Raw genomic sequence first — 17,554 nt, forward strand, 5'->3', positions numbered from 1 at the left:
GAGTGAATCCCTCAGTTGCCTCCTTTCCATCCACGGCTCTGAGCTCTGTCTCTGCTCTCATTAAATCAATGGCTTCTTGTATGAACCAAAATACGGTTTGTTCACTAACGGAAACTGCTGATTAAAATTTCTCATCTGAAAGTTCAAACACAGAGAGAGAATAAACATATAAACCAAACTTGTACCCAAGTGAGAATTGCACACGTCACTGTAAACCCAGCCTCCACAAAGCTCAGAGCTCATTTACATACCCATAATGTTCGACATGGTACTTTCAAAGCAAGCTTCAGGTTTGACTGTAATTTTCACGGAGATTGAAGATTGTCGTTACTTTTCCACTTGCTGTGTTGCTCTGTGATAATATGTTTTCTCTGGATGGTAGGTCTAGCATCTCAGTACAATGTTAAAGAGGTATGTCATCGCTTGGGAGCAATTGGCTGTGGTTACATCTTTACATCACTCTGGTTTCTCTTCAAATCGTATAAATCTTTCGCCTTTTACTAAAGATTTCCGTGGAGAGGAGCATTTGGAGTTTTAACTAATTTTTTGATGCCCTGCTTTTGTGGGGCTCATTTATTACTGAAAGAAAGATTTATCTTTAGTTGTGTATATGGCATAGGTGTATCTTGGTAGAATTGTATTTGTTGTGATGAGGTGGCCTTATGTGTATTAGTCATGTAAGGAATCTTACAGCACCAGGTTATAGTCCAACAGTTTTTTTTGAAAATCACAAGCTTTCGGAGGCTTTCTCCTTCGTCAGGTGAGTGTCGGGTTCCTTGAAAATTGCTGCATAAGATAGTCACAGAACAATGCCTGGTGATTACAGATAATCTTTCCAACTGCCTGTTATCAAGGCCATCATATGAATTGAATAGTGTTCAGACAGAGAAACATGAGATACCAGACTACTGAATATACAAACAGCCAGAACCAAAGACAGAGAGGGAGAGAGAGAAACATCTGAAAGGAAGAGAAAGAGAGAGAATGACCAGTTGTATTAAAAACAGATAACTTTTTTTCCGCTGGTGGTGTTACGCGCAAAATCGTCAAGCAGAAATTGATCGCCAAGTTCCGCACCCATGAGGACGGCCTCAACGGGGATCTTGGGTTCATGTCGCGCTGCACGTAACCCCCCCAGCGGAAAAAAAAAGTTATCTGTTTTTAATACAACTGGTCATTCTCTCTCTTTCTCTTCCTTTCGGATGTTTCTCTCTCTCTCTCCCTCTCTGTCTTTGGTTCTGGCCGTTTGTATATTCAGTAGTCTGGTATCTAATGTTTCTCTGTCTGAACACTATTCAATTCATTTGATGGCCTTGATAACGGGCAGTTGGAAAGATTATCTGTAATCACAAGGCATTGTTCTGTGACTATATATGCAGTAATTTTCAAGGAACCCGACACTCACCTGATGAAGGAGAAAGCCTCCGAAAGCTTGTGATTTTCAAATAAAACTGTTGGACTATAACCTGGTGTTGTAAGATTCCTTACATTTGTACACCCCAGTCCAACACCGGCATCTCCACATCATGTGTATTAGTCAGGCAGCAAGTGCTTGTATTTTGGATAAACTGTGGAAGTGCAATGTGTGAAATATTTACATTTTTAGGATTAGGCAGTACGTGTTTCAAATAACTGGCACAGATGGGCTGGGTGGCAGCCTCCTGTGCTGTAAAACTGACTTTAGTAGGGCTCATGTACTATTGGTGGGGCAGAGGGAGGGGGGTGATGCACAGAGGTTGGAGTCATAGTGCAGGATGAGATGTGAGGCTGGAGGAGTTGTAAAAGGTGGTGAGGCTGAGGTGGATTTTGAAGATGACATTAAATTCTCATCCTCATCTTTGAATCACTCCATACATTGCCCCCCTCCCTATCACCATAACTTCCTCCAGCCATAAAACCCTCCGAGAACTCTGCTCTGCTCCAACTCTGGCCTTTTTGCATCCATCACTTTCTGCGCCCACCATTGCTGGCCATGCCTCAGCCATCTAGGCCGTAAATTCTGGAATTTCCTCCATAAAGCTCTCCACCTCCCTTCTCCTTTATGGCGTTCCTTAGAACCTATCGCTTTGAATAAGCTTTTGGTCACTTGTCCTAATGTCTCCTTCTTTGACTTGGTGTTAATTTTTGTCTGTTTACACTCCTGTAAGCCCATAGGGACGTTTTATTATGTCAAAGGTGCTATAAAAATGTAAGTTGTTGTCCCAAGGCCCTTCACAGGAGCGTTATCAAACAAAATTTGACACCGAGTCACATAAGGGGATGTTAAGACAAAGCTTGGTCAAAGAGGTAGGTTTTAAGGAGTGTATTAAAGGAGGAGAAAGAGGCGGAGAGGTCCAGGGAGAGAATTCCAGAGCTTACTGCCGAGGCAGCTGAAGGCATGGTCACCAATGGTGGAGCGATTAAAATTGGGGATGTGCAAGCGGCTAGAGATGGAGGAGCGCAAAGGTCTTGGAAAGTCGTAGGATTGGAGGAGGTTACAGAGATAAGGAAGGACGAGGGCAAGGAAGGATTTGAAAAGAAGAATGAGAATTTTAAAATCGAGGCCTTGCCGGACTGGGAGCCATTTTAGGTCAGCGAGCACAGGGGTGATGGGTGAAGGGGACTTGGTGCGAGTTACGATACAGGCAGCAGAGTTTTGAATGAGCTCCAGTTTACGGAGGGTGGAATATGGGAGGCTGGCCAGGAGAACATTGGAATAGTCAAGTCCGGAGGTAACAAACGCATGCATGAGGGTTTCAGCAGCGAATGCGGTGAGGTAGCGGAGGAGACGGGCGATGTTACGTAGGTGGAAGTAGGCGGTCTTGGCGATGGAGCGGATATGGGGTTGGAAGCTCATCTAAGAGTCAAATAGAACATGAAGGTTGCGAACGGTCTGATTCAGCCTGAAACTGTGGCCAGGGAGAGGGACAGAGTTGATGGCTAGGGAACGGAGTTTGTGGCGGGAACCGACGACAATGGCTTCGGTCTTGCTAATATTTAGGCTCAATACTAGTTGCTTTGCTTTTTGTGGTATATGGTAACAATTTGGACTTAAACGTAGGGGTCATGATTAAGAAATTTGCGGATGACATAAAGATAGGCCGTGTGGTTGATAGTGAGGAGGAAAGCTGTAGACTGCAGAAAGATATCAATGGACTGGTCAGATGGGCAGAAAAGTGGCAAATGGAGTTCAACCTGGAGAAGTGTGAGGTCAAGCATTTGGGGAGAGCAAACAAGGCAAGGGATTACACAATAAATGGGAGGATACTGACAGGTGTAGACGAAGTGAGGGACCTTGGAGTGCATGTCCACAGATCCCTGAAGGTAGCGGGACAGGTAGATAAGGTGTTAAGAAGGCATATGGAACGCTTTCCTTTATTAGCTGAGGCATACATTATACATTATAAAAGCAGGGATGTTATGCTGGAACTGTATAAAACATTAGTTAGGCCACAGCTTGAGTACTGCGCACAGTTCTGGTTACCACATTACAGGAAGGATGTAATTGCACGACAGAGGGTGCAGAGGAGATTTACGAGGATTTTGCCAGGACTGGAGAATTTTAGCTATGATGACAGATTGGATAGGCTGGGATTGTTTTCCTTGGAACAGAGGAGGCTGAGGGGTGATTTGATTGAGGTATACAAAATTATGAGAGGCCTAGATAAAGTGGCTAGGAAGGACCTATTTCCCTTACGGGAGGGGTCAATAACCAGGGGGCATCGATTTAAAATGATTGGTAGAAGGATTAGAGCAGAAATGAGGAAACAAATTTTCACCCGGAGGGTGGTGGGAGTTTGGAACTCACTGCCTGAGAGGGTGGTAGAGGCAGAAACCCTCAACTCATTTAAAAAATACCTGGATGTGCACCTGAAGAGCTGTGACCTGCAGGGCTACGGACCAAATGTGGGAAAGTGGGATTAGGCTGGGTGGCTCGTTCCTCATCCGGTGCGGGCACGATGGGCTGAATGGCCTCCTTCTATGCGTAAATTTTCTATGATTCTATGATTCCATTTAGTTGGAGGAAATTTTTGCTCATCTGGATGTTGGACAAGCAACGTGACAAATCAAAGGCAGTGGGGGGGCGTAGAGCGAGGTGGTGGTGTGGTAGAGCTGGTTGTTGTCAACGTACATGTGGAACCAGACATGTTTTCGGATGATGTTGCTGCGAGGCAGCATGTAGATGAGAAATAGGAGGGGGACAAGGATAGATCCTTGGGGGACTCCAGAGGTAACGGTGTGCGAGTGTGAGGAGAAGCCATAGCAGGTGATTCTCTGGCAATGACTGGATAGATAGGAATGGAATCAGGCAAGGGCAGTTGAACCCAGATGGCCGATGGAGGAGAGGCGTTAAGAACATAAGAACATAAGAAATTGGAGCAGGAGTAGGCCAATCGGCCCCTCGAGCCTGCTCCGCCATTCAATAAGATCATGGCTGATCTGATCCCAACCACAAATCTAAAGAACACAAGAAGTCGGAGCAGGACCCGGCCACATAGCCCCTGGGCCCTCTCCGCCACCCACAGGGCATTGACCGATCCGAACTCAGCTTCATGTCCAATTTCCTGCCCGCTCCCCATAACCCCTAATTCCCTTTACTTCTAGGAAACTGTCTATTTCTGTTTTAAATTTATCTAATGATGTAGCTTCCACAGCTTCCTGGGGCAGCAAATTCCACAGACCTACCACCCTCTGAGTGAAGAAGTTTCTCCTCATCTCAGTTTTGAAAGAGCAGCCCCTTATTCTAAGATTATGCCCCCTAGTTCTAGTTTCACCCATCTTTGGGAACATCCTTACTGCATCCACCCGATCAAGACCCTTCACAATCTTATATGTTTCAATAAGATCGCCTCTCATTCTTCTGAACTCCAATGAGTAGAGTCCCAATCTACTCAACCTCTCCTCATATGTCCGCCCCCTCATCCCCGGGATTAACCGAGTGAACCTTCTTTGTACTGCCTCGAGAGCAAGTATGTCTTTTCTTAAGTATGGAGACCAAAACTGTATGCAGTATTCCAGGTGCGGTCTCACCAATACCTTATATAACTGCAGCAATACCTCCTTGTTTTTATATTCTATCCCCCGAGCAATAAAAGCCAACATTCCGTTGGCTTTCTTGATCACCTGCTGCACCTGCATACCAACTTTTTGATTTTCTTGCACTAGGACCCCCAGATCCCTTTGTACTGCAGTACTTTCCAGTCTCTCGCCATTAAGAAAATAACTTGCTCTCTGATTTTTCCTGCCAAAGTGCATAACCTCACATTTTCCAATATTATATTGCATCTGCCAAATCTCCGCCCACTCACCCAGCCTGTCTATATCCCCTTGCAGGTTTTTTATGTCCTCCTCACTCTCTACTTTCCCTCCCATCTTTGTATCATCTGCAAATTTTGATATGTTGCACTCGGTCCCCTCCTCCAAATCGTTAATATAGATTGTAAAGAGTTGGGGACCCAGCACCGACCCCTGTGGAACACCACTGGTTACTGGTTGCCAGTCCGAAAATGAACCATTTATCCCAACTCTCTGCTTCCTGTTTGATAACCAATCCTCCACCCATGCCAGAATATTACCCCCAATCCCGTGATTTTTTATCTTAAGTAATAATCTTTTATGTGGCACCTTGTCGAATGCCTTCTGGAAGTCTAAATACACTACGTCCACTGGTTCCCCTTTATCCACCCTATACGTTATATCCTCGAAGAACTCAAGCAAATTTGTCAGACATGACTTCCCCTTCATAAAGCCATGCTGACTTTGTCTTATTAAATTATGCTTATCTAAATGTTCCGTTACTGTCTCCTTAATAATAGACTCCAAAATTTTACCCACCACAGATGTTAAGCTAACTGGCCTATAATTTCCAGCCTTCTGCCTACTACCCTTTTTAAATAACGGTGTTACATTAGCAGTTTTCCAATCTGCCGGGACCTCTCCTGAGTCCAGGGAATTTTGGAAAACTATCACCAAAGCATCCACAATCCCTACTGCCACTTCCCTCAAGACCCTAGGATGGAAGCCATCAGGTCCAGGGGATTTATCCGCCTTGAGTCCCATTATTTTACTGAGTACCATCTCTTGAGTGATTTTAATCGTATTTAGCTCCTCCCCCCCGAGAGTCCCCTGTTTGTCCAGTGTTGGGATATTCTTAGTGTCCTCTACTGTAAAGACTGAAACAAAATATTTGTTCAGCATTTTTGCCATCTCCATGTTTCCCACCATTAATTTCCCGGTCTCATCCTCTAAGGGACCTATGTTTGCCTTAGCCACCCTTTTTCTTTTTATATAACTATAGAAACTCTTGCTATCTGTTTTTATATTTTTTGCTAATTTCTTTTCATAATCTAACTTCCCTTTCTTAATCAATCCTTTAGTTACTTTTTGCTGTCTTTTGAAGAATTCCCAATCTTCTATCCTCCCACTAAGTTTGGCTACCTTATATGTCCTTGTTTTTAGTCGGATACTATCCTTGATTTCTTTACTTAGCCACGGGTGGCTGTCATTTCTTTTACACCCTTTTTTCCTCAGTGGAATATATTTATTTTGAAAGTTGTAAAATAACTCCCTAAATGAACACCACTGCTCATGTACCGTCTTACCCTTTAATCTATTTTCCCAGTCCACTTTAATCAATTCCGCTCTCATACCATCATAGTCTCCTTTATTCAAGCTCAGTACGCTTGTTTGAGAATCAACCTTCTCACCCTCTAATTGGATATGGAATTCAACCATGTTGTGGTCGCTCGTTCCAAGGGGATCCTTAACTAGGACATTATTAATTAATCCTGACTCATTACACAGGACCAGGTCCAAGGTTGCCTGCCCCCTTGTAGGATCAGTTACATACTGCTCAAGAAATCCATCCCTGATGCACTCAATGAACTCGTCCTCAAGGCTGCTCTGCCCAATTTGATTTGTCCAGTTAATATGATAATTAAAATCCCCCATAATTATGGCTGTTCCCTTATTACATGCCCCGACTATCTCCTGATTAATACTTCTTCCAGCAGAGTTGCAACTATTAGGAGGCCTATATACTACGCCCACTAATGTTTTTTTTCCCTTATTATTCCTTATCTCCACCCAAACTGTTTCATTATCTTGATGCTTTGTCCCAATATCATTTCTCTGTATTACAGTGATTCCTTCCTTTATTAACATAGCCACCCCACCTCCCCTTCCTTCCTGCCTGTCCTTCCTGATTGTTAAATACCCTGGCATATTTAATTCCCAGTCGTTGTCACCCTGCAGCCATGTTTCTGTAATGGCCACAAGATCATACCCATACGTAGTTATTTGTGCCGTTAACTCGTCCATTTTATTACGAATGCTACGTGCATTCAGATAAAGAACTTTCAAATCTGTTTTGTGACGCTTAGTTCCTGCTTTTTCCTTTTTTAACACTTTACCTATTACTCCATACCTTCTGTCCCTTCCTGTTACGCTTTCCTCTCTCTCCCTGCTCAGGTTCCCAACCCCCTGCCACTTTAGTTTAAACCCTCCCCAACAGCACTAGCAAACACTCCTCCTAGGACAGCGGTCCCGGCCCTGCCCAGGTGCAGACCGTCCGGTTTGTACTGGTCCCACCTCCCCCAGAACCGTTTCCAGTGTCCCAGGAATTTGAATCCCTCCCCCTTGCACCATTCCTCTAGCCACGTATTCATTTGAAATATCCTCCTATTTCTACTCTGACTAGCACGTGGCACTGGCAGCAATCCTGAGATTACTACCTTTGAGGTCCTATTTTTTAATTTACCTCCTAACTCCCTATATTCTGCTTTTAGGACCTCATCCCCTTTTTTACCTATATCGTTGGTGCCTATGTGCACCACGACAGCTGGCTGTTCGCCCTCCCCCTCCAAAATGTTCTGTAGCCGCTCCGAGACATCCTTGATCCTTGCACCAGGGAGGCAACACACCATCCTGGAGTCTCGGTTGCGGCCGCAGAAACGCCTGTCTATTCCCCTTACAATTGAGTCCCCTATCACTATAGCTCTGCCACTCTTTTTCCTCCCAGCCTGTGCAGCAGAGCTACCCGTGGTGCCAGGAAGTTGGCTGCTGCTGCCTTCCCCTGATAAGTCATCCCCCCCAACAGCATCCAAAGTGGCATATCTGTTTGAGAGGGGGATGGCCACAGGGGACCCCTGCACTACCTGCCTGCATCTCTTACTCTTCCTGGTGGTCACCCATTCACTTCCTGCCTGTATACCCTTTACCTGCGGTGTGACCAACTCGCTAAACGTGCTATCCACGAGTTTCTCTGCATCGCGGATGCTCCACAGTGAGTCCACCCGCAGCTCCAGCTCCGAGATACGATCGGTCAGTAGCTGCAGGTGGACACACTTCCCGCACACATGGTCGGCAGGGACACTGGTAGTGTCCATGACTTCCCACATCTTGCAGGAGGAGCATATCACGGGTGCGAGGTCTGCTGCCATGACTTGCCTTAGCTGAGTTGCCCCTTTTAAATTACGTTGGAGGAGGATGGTGTGGTCAACCGTGTCAAAGGCTGCAGACAGTTCGAGAAAGATGAGGTGGGATAGTTTACTACAGTTACAGCCACATGGGATGTCATATGTGACTTTGATAAGGGCCATTTCAGTGCTGTTGCAGGGGCGGAAACCTCATGTAAAGTTGGAAATGTAGTAAACAGTGAGGAGGATAGCTGCAGACTGCAGGAGGACATAAACAGACTGGTGAAATGGGAAGACACATGGGATATGAAATTGAACGCAGAGAAGTGTGAAGTGATGCATTTTGGAAGGAAGAATGAGAAGAGGTAATATAAAGTAAATGTACAATTTTAAAGCGGGTGCAGGAACAGAGAGATCTGTGGCTTCAAATACACAAATCTTTGAAGGTGGCAGGAAAAGTTGATAAAGTTGTTGTAGAAGCATACGGGATCCTGGGCTTTATAAATAGAGACAAAGAAGTTATGCTAAACCTTTATAAATAACTGGTTAGGCCTCAGCTGGATTATTGTATCCAATTGTGGGCACCACAGTTTCGGAGGGATGTCAAGGCCTTGGAGAGGGAGCATTGATTTACTAGAATAGTACCAGGGATAAGGAACTTCAGTCGTGTTGAGAGAACAGAGAAGGTTAAGAGGGGATTTAATAGAGGTGTTCAAAATTATGAAGGGTTTTGTTCGAGTCGGGGACCTGGAGAAGAGATCAGGGTGCCGGGGAGCACATACAGAGAATAAGCATACGACGTAAACTTGTACCCAAGTAAGAATTGTACATAAATAAAAACAGAAAATGCTGGAAATATTCAACAAGTCAGGGTGCATCTGTGGAGAAAGAAAGGGAGTTAACGTTTCAGGACAATGACCCTTCGTCAGAACTGGAAGAAGCTGAAGATTAAACAGTTTTTAAGCAAGTACAGAGCCAGGGAAAGTGGGGGGGAGCGGGGTGGGAGAGGAGGAAAGAACAAAAGGGAAGGTCTCTGATAAGGTGGAGGGCAGGAGTGATTAAATGACAAAGGGATGATGATGCAAGACAAGGAGGGTGGTAATGGGACAAGTAAAGAAACAAAGATGGGTCTCGAGGAGCTGTAAATGGAAACATCAGAACCATGACCAGCACTTGCTGTCCAAAAAAATGGGAGCAGTGGTTATGGTCTGAAATTATTGAAATCAGTGTTGAGTCCAGAAGGTTGTAAAGTGCCTAAACGAAAGATGAGGTGCTGTTCCTCGAGCTTAGGTTGAGCTTCAATGGAACAGTGTAAGAGGCCGAGGACAGAGAGGTCAGAGTGGGAGTGGGACGGGGAATTAAAATGGCAAGCGACCAGCAGGTCAGGGTCACACTTGCAGACTGAGCGGAGGTGTTTAGCAAAGCGATCACCCAGTCTGGGTTTGGTCTCCTCAATGTGGAAGAGACTATAAGACCATAAGACCATAAGAGATTGGAGCAGGAGTAGGCCATTCAACCCCTCGAGCCTGCTCCGCCATTTAATGAGATCATGGCTGATCTGATTTTTACCTCAACTCCACTTTCCCGCCCTTTCCCCATATCCCTTGCTGATCAAAAATCTGTCTAACTCAGCCTTTAATGTATTCAATGACTCAGCCTCCACAGCTTTTTGGGGTAAGAATTCCAAAGATTCATGACCCTCTGGGAGAAGAAATTCCTCCTCATTTCCGTCTTAAATTGGCGACCCCTTATTCTGAGACTATGCCCCCTCGTTTTAGATTCCCCCATGAGGGGTAACATCCTCTCAGCATCTACCCTATCGAGTCCCCTCAGAATCTTGTATGTTTCAACAAGATCTCCTCTCATTCTTCTAAACTCCAATGAGTATCGACCCAACCTGTACAATCTTTCCTCATAAGACAACCCTTCCATACCCGGAATCAACCTAGTGAACCTTCTCTGAACTGCCTCCAGTGTAAGTATGTCCTTCCTTAAATAAGGGCACCAGAACTGTACGCAGTACTCCAGGTGAGACTGCAGTGTGAGCAGCGAATACAGTTTCCTGAATTGAAAGAAGGACAAGTAAATCGCTGTTTCACCTGGAAGGAGTGTTTGGGGCCCTGGGCGGTGGGAATGGAAGAGGTGAAAGGCAGGTCGTGCATCTCCTGCGCTGGCACGGGAAGGTGCCATGGGGAGGAGAGCGGGTGTTGGAAGAGTGGACCAGGGTGTCGCACAGGGAGCGATCCCTTTGGAATGCTGAAAGGAGAGGGGAGGGGAAGATGTATTTGATGGTGGGATCGCGATGGAAATGACGGAAATGGTGGAGGATGATATGTTGAACGTGGAGGCTGGTGGGGAGGAAGGTGAGTATAATTGGTCCCTATCATGGTCTGGGAGGGAGGGGAAGGGGTGAGGGCCGAAGTGCGGGGAATAGGACGGACACGGTCGAGGACCCTGTCAACTACAGTGGAGGGGATTCCTCAGTTGAGGAAAAAGGAAGATGTATCGGAAGCACTGGTGTGGAAGGTGGCATCGTCAGAACAGATGTGACAGAGACAGAGAAGCTTGGAGATGGGAATATAATCCTTACAGGAAGCGGGTTGGGAGGAAGTGTAATGAAGGTAGCTGTGGGAGTCGGTGGGCTTATAATAGATATTGGTTGACAGTCTAACCCCAGAAATGGAGATAAGGAAGTTGAGGAAGGCAAGGGAAGAGTCAGAGATGGACCATGTGAAGGCGAGGGAAGGGTGGAAATTGGAAGCATAGTTGATGAAATTTTCCAGTTCGGGGTAAAAGCATGTAGCTGCTCCGATACAGTCATCAATGTATCGGAAAAAGAGGTGAGGGAGGGGACCTGAGCAGGACTGGAACAAGGAATGTTCCACATATCCCACAAAAAGGCAGGCATAACTAGGACCCATACGGGTTCCCACAGCGACACCTTTTATTGTACACGTCACTGTAAACCCAGCCTCCACAAAGCTCAGAGCTCATTTACATACCCATAATGTTCTACATAGTACTTTGCAAAAAGGCAAAATAAACTTCAGGTTTGACTGTAGCTTTCACGGAGATTGAAGATTGTCATTACTTTTCCACTTGCTGTGTTGATCTGTGGTAATATGTTTTCTCTGGATCTTAGTTCTAGCGTCTTAGTACAATGTTAAAGAGGTATGTCATCGCTTCGGAGCAATGAGCTAAGGTTGAGTCCTGACATTACTCTGTTTTCTCTTCAGATCGTATAAATCTTTCGCCTTTTACTAAAGATTTCCGTGGAGAGGAGTGTTTGGAGTTTTAAATAATTTTTTGATGCCTTGCTTTTGTAGGGCTGAGTTATTGCTAAAAGAAAGATTTATCTTTAGTTGTGAATATGTAGCAGGTGTGCCCTGATTGTTATTGTGATGAGGTGGCCAAAGGTTCATTACTCAGGCTGGCAAGTGCTTGGGTTTTGGATAAATTCTGGAAGTGCAATATGTTATATATTTACATTTTTGGGACTAAGTCGTGCGTGTCTCAAATAATTGGCGTAGATGGGCTGGGTGGCGGCCTCCTGTGCTGTAAAACTGATTTTAGTAGGGCTGATGCACGAATGGTGGGGCAGAGGGAGAGGGGTGATTCACAGAGATTGGAGTCACAGTGCAGGATGAGATGTGAGGCTGGAGGAGTTATGAAAGTCGAGTGTGGTGATGCTGAGGTGGAGTTTGAAGATGACATTAAATTCTCATCCTCGCCCACTCCCTATCACCATAACTTCCTCCAAATATACAATCCTCCGGGAACTCTGCGTTGCTCCAACTCTGGCCTTTTGCGCTCTGGAATTCTCTCCATAAACCACTTCAACTCTCTCCTCTTTTAAGGTGCTCCTTTAAACTTACCTCTTTGACCAAGCTTTTGGTCACTTGTCCAATTGTCTCCTTCTTTGACTCGGTGTCTATTATTGTCTGTTTACGCTCCTGCGAAGCCCATAGAGACGTTTTCCTAAGTTAAAGGCACTATATAAATGTAAGTTGTTGTTGTGGTTGAATTTATTGTTTGTTAAGATATTATTTGTTTTAAAAGTGCCTGTATTTCACTCATTGTGAATGAAGATCGGAGGGACGGGAGGAAAATCGGTGGGCCGTGGAAGAAGGTTGGGGGGCCAGGAAGAATATTGATGGGGCCAAGGAGGAAGGTCGTGGGTCGGGAAGAAGGTCGGGGGCTGGAAAGAAGATTGGGGAGTCAGGATGAAGATCGGAAGGTTGGAAAAGAGATCATACGGGGGGCTGGGTAAAATCCCGGAGGCCGGGAAGAACATTTGGGCGGTCAGGTAGGAGGTCAGGGGGCCGGGGAGGAGATTGGGGGGCTGGGACTTGGAGACCTGAGGCCGCTGGAGGTTGGGTGAAGAGTCTGAGGTCGGTGGGGGTCCACAATGGTGTGGGGGTGGGGCGTGGGGGTTGTCTAGTATCGGGGAGAGGGGGGCTCGTTTGATCACGGGGTTCCAGGTGAGCTTGTTGGGCTTGGATGAAGCATTCCTGCTCCTCCGGGCCCACAAACAGTGCAATAAAGGCACTCACCTCATGGATCCGGCCCTTCTCTCCTGCTTTCAGCTTACGTGTGATTCGGAAGTGATGAGAAACCCGAACAGGTAACGTTAAATTCATTTTAATGTTGTAATACATGATCTATTAAGTACCTCAAGTATCTCAATGAGGTAAAATGCCCTTTTAAGTATCGGTCTGCTGGCTTTAAGTGGCTGGCTTTAAGTGCTGGCTCTATCTAAGTCATTGATAAATACAGTGCATAGTTGAGGTCCCAACACAGATCCCAGTGGGACAACACTAGTCACATCCTGCCAATTTGAGTACCTGCCAATTTTCCCAACTCTCTGTTTCCTGCCCCTCAACCAATTTCCTAATCGGGTCAACAATTTATCCTCAATTCAACGAGCTTCAACTTTAGCTATCAGTCTCTTATGAGGGACTTTATCAAATGCCTTCTGGAAGTCCACATAAACAACATCCATAGACATTCCCCTGTCCACTACTTTAGTCACCTCTTCAAAAAATTGAATCAGGTTCGTCAGGCATGACCCACCCTTCACAAATCCATGCTGGCTCTGTCTGATCAGCTGAAATTTTTCAAGTTGTTAAATCACTCTATCCTTAATTATAGACTCTAGTAATTTCCCGACAACAGATGTTAGGCTAACTGGTCCATAATTCCTTGGTTTCCCTCTCTCACCTTTCTTAAATAGAGGAGTAACATGCAATTTTCCAATCTAAAGGAACAGTACCTGAATCAAGAGGACTTTGGAAGATTATAGTTCGGGCATCTGCAATGTTCTCACCTACTTCCTTTACAATCCTGGGATGGAAAGCACCTGGTCCTTGGGATTTGTCACTCTTTAGTGTCATTATTTTCTTCATTCCTGTCAATTTGCTTACGTTAATTATGGTGAGTCCCCATCCCTGTTTAAAAATTAGTTTCCTTGGGGTATGTGGCATGCTATCCTCTTCCTCTATTGTAAATACTGACGCAAAATAATTACTTAACATGTCCACCATTTCCTTATTTTCATTTACAATATCACCATTATCAGTTTTTGAGGGGCCCACATTGCTCTTGACCACCCTCTTTTTCCTAATATAATTGTAAAAATTCTTTGTGTTGATTTTGATATCCCTTGCAAGTTTCTTTTCATTCTCCCTTTTTGTAGCTCTTACTGTCTGTTTTGTCACCCTTTGATGTTCTTTATATCTCTCCCAGTCACCAGGATCTGTGCTTTTTTTTTCATTTTTGTATGCTTTTTCTTTTAGTTTTATGTTGTCCCTTACCTCTTTTATTGTCCATACCTTTTTTTTGGCAAGTAGAGCTCTTGCCCCTTAAGGGTATAAACTGGGGTTTTGTATCACATTAAATTCTTTTTTTAAATTTCAAAATATACCTTATTTCATGAAATTTAAGGATACACACAGTTCAATGTAAATGCGCAATTACAATTCAAAATAATACAATATGGATCATACAACCTCCGATCCCATCATTACAATTCAAAACAGAGTACATATCTTATAATACATTCTGTACAATACAAGGTGGGGTGGCCTTACACGGTGGCCTTTCCCCATACAGCCTTTGTGTAGGCCTCACCATGCTTCAGTGCATCCCGCAGCATGTACTCCTGGACCTTGGAGTGTGCCAATCGGCAACACTTGTTCTTGGGCAGCTCCTTCAGCTGGAAGACCAACAGGTTTCGGGTGGACCAAAGGGTCTCCTTCACGGAGTTGATGGTCTTCCAGCAGCAGTTGATATCTGTCTCTGTATGTGTTTCGGGGAACAACCCGTAGAACGCAGCGTCGTGTGTTACCAAGCTGTTTGGGATGAACCGGGACAGATACCAATGCATCTCACTCCACACCTTCTGCGCGAAGGGGCAATCCATGAAGACGTGGATGACGCTCTCGACCCTGCCGCAGCCTCGAGGGCGGCTCGCGCTGGCGCTGTGATTCCGTTTGTTTTGGAAAGACCACACTGGGAGGGCCCTTCTCACCACCACCCAAGCTACTGGTGCCTGTTGGTCAGTTCTGGCGACGAGACGTTCTGCCAAATGGCATCGACTGTCTGTTTGGGGAACTGCCCGATCGGATCCACGCTTGGGGTCCACATGCATGACCACTGCCGATAGTTGCTGAGGTGCGGGATTCCACATTCCTGCAAGAACAGCAGGTCCCTCTTGACCCTGGACAGGTAGTTCAGGGTCGCAGCGCATTGCGTAGTCGATTTAACACAATGCATGTTTATGGATGCAAATTTTAAAGCCATTTTAAAAATACTAAAAGGACAAACATTAAGGTCCTATAATTACATTAGTCCGGGTTCGACATTACTCTCCATTTCCATCCATTGGTCCTGATTCTGCATTTGTGTGGTGTGCACGAACTTCTGGACAGACCTAGGGCTGAGGAATGAGGCCTGTCCTCCATTGGAGGAGTGTCCGCACTCGGGGGTTGTCGACGGGGCCTCGTGGGGTGGTGCGTCTGTGAGATCCATGACCAGGTTCGGTTCCTCGGCCTTTGCCGGTTGTTCGTTCTCCGCGACTGTTGTGCTGCTCCTGGTTGCCCAGAGATGGGGGACATTGTTCTCCATGTCGCTTCGCCCTGTTGCCCGGAGTTGGGGGACTTCGCTCTCCATGTCGCTTCTCCCGGCGTCCTGGAGTTGGGGTGTGCTGGGCTCATTGCTGCTCCTGATGCCCTGGAGCTGCCAAATTCCTGGAACTGGAGCCTGCTGTCTGTGTCACTGGTTTCAGTTGTGTTTTGCCTATTCCTTTGAGGGTAGGTGGGACTCTCCCCTTTTCCTTTCTCGTCAGCTGAGGAGCAGCCACTGTCGTCCGTTGGTGGCTCTAAGCACCTGTTGCTGCTGGTTCCACCTTTGGCCGTCAGTTCCCCTGATTTCCGGGACTTCTTTTTCTTTTGCTGTGGATAAGACATAAGGAAAGGGCAAACAAAAAGGCAAAAAATGGCACAGATCCTGGCGAATGGGAAAGATACGAAGATCAACAAAGGGTCACAAAACAGATAGTAAGGGCTACAAAAAGAGAGTATGAAAAGAAACTCGCAAGGAATATCAAAACCAATACGAAGAACTTTTTCAGTTATATTAGGAACTGACCCTGACCTGCCGGTTGCTTGCCATTTTAATTCCCAGTGCTACTGCCACTCTGACCTCTCTGTCATCGGCCTCTTACACTATTCCAATGAAGCTCAACGAACAGCACCTCATCTTTCGATTAGGCACGTTACAACCTGCTGGACTCAACATTGATTTCAATGTATTTTTTTGAAATAAAAAAGAGACTACCCCCCTCCCCCACCAGCTCCTAGAGCTCTCCTCCGGCCTGTTACTATGCTCCCCTTCTCCCGACCTCTAACCCTGATCAAACATCACACCTCGCACCATTTCCCAGCCTCCTACCATGCTCTATACTCCCATTGCCCCTTGGGTGTCTAACCACTCTCTACCCTTTCTCTCCTGAAGTCTGCTACTATCCTCACGCTGTTTACCACATTTCCAAGATTTGTGTCATCTGGAAATTTTGAAATTTTGCCCCCTATACCCAAGCCCAGATAGTGAATTGTGAATGTTGGAAACATGTACGTTTGAAGTATTTTTTATATTTTGGTTTGCTTTATTTCACCCCAAAAGAATAAACGCGCCTTCATTTCTTGCTTTTGGTTATTTCCAAATAAATTCCGTAAATGAAAGTGGAATACAGATATTGAATGGATCAACAGTTAAAATTAACACCACAGATACATCAACAAGTTTAGTTTCTATGGCCAAATATAAATTTCAGTATAAACATTTGAGCACAATGAAATGGATACTAGATTTTGGAGTGGATCCCTCAATTGACTCCTTTCCATGCACGGCTCTGAGCTCTGTCTCTGCTCTCATTAAATCAATGGCTTCCTGTATGAACCAAAATACAGTTTGTTCACGAGCAGAAATTGCTGATTAAAATTTCTCATCTGAAAGTTCAAACACAGAGACAGTATAAACATATGAAGTAAACTTCGACCCAAGTAAGAATTGCACACGTCACTGTCAACCCAGCCTCCACAAAGCTCATAGCTCATTTACATACCCATAATGTTCTACATGGTACTTTGCAAAAAAGCAAAATAAACTTCAGGTTTGACCGTAGCTTTCACGGAGATTGAAGATTGTCATTACTTTTCCACTTGCTGTGTTGATCTTTGGTAATATGTTTTCTCTGGATCTCAGTGCTAGCATCTCAGTACAATGTTAAAGGGGTATGTCATCGCTTAGGAGCAAGGAGCTGAGGTTGAGTCTTTAGATTACTCTGCTTTCTCTTCAGATCGTATAAATCTTTCGCCTTTTACTAAAGATTTCCGTGGAGAGGAGCATTTGGAGTTTTTATATAATTTTTTGATGCCCTGCTTTTGTGGGGCTGATTTATTGCTGAAAGAAAGATTTATCTTTAGTTGTAGATGTGTCTTTAGGTTCATTAGTTAGGTTGCCAAGTGCTTGGGTATTGGATACTCTCTGAAATTGTAATCTGTTAAATATTTAAATTTTGGGGATTAGCTGTTGCGTGTTTCAAATAACTGGCCGAGATGGGCTGGGTGGTGGCCTCTGTGCTGTAAAACTGACTTTAG

The 17,554-nt window shown here is 45.2% G+C and overlaps 3 non-coding genes across 3 annotated transcripts; all 3 read left to right on the forward strand.

Annotated features, from left to right (window-relative positions):
* Positions 1–456: 456 nt before the first annotated feature.
* Positions 457–570, forward strand: LOC137320320 (U5 spliceosomal RNA). The gene has a single exon (XR_010962478.1). It is a non-coding gene; the product is annotated as a U5 spliceosomal RNA (small nuclear RNA).
* Positions 571–11,612: 11,042 nt separating this feature from the next.
* LOC137320342 (U5 spliceosomal RNA) lies at positions 11,613–11,726 on the forward strand. The gene has a single exon (XR_010962498.1). It is a non-coding gene; the product is annotated as a U5 spliceosomal RNA (small nuclear RNA).
* A 5,507-nt stretch (positions 11,727–17,233) lies between these two features.
* LOC137320311 (U5 spliceosomal RNA) lies at positions 17,234–17,348 on the forward strand. Its single transcript, XR_010962470.1, has one exon. It is a non-coding gene; the product is annotated as a U5 spliceosomal RNA (small nuclear RNA).
* The last annotated feature ends 206 nt before the right edge of the window (positions 17,349–17,554 follow it).

This window comes from Heptranchias perlo, chromosome 3 (assembly GCF_035084215.1).
Source record: "Heptranchias perlo isolate sHepPer1 chromosome 3, sHepPer1.hap1, whole genome shotgun sequence".
Classification (NCBI taxonomy): domain Eukaryota; kingdom Metazoa; phylum Chordata; class Chondrichthyes; order Hexanchiformes; family Hexanchidae; genus Heptranchias; species Heptranchias perlo.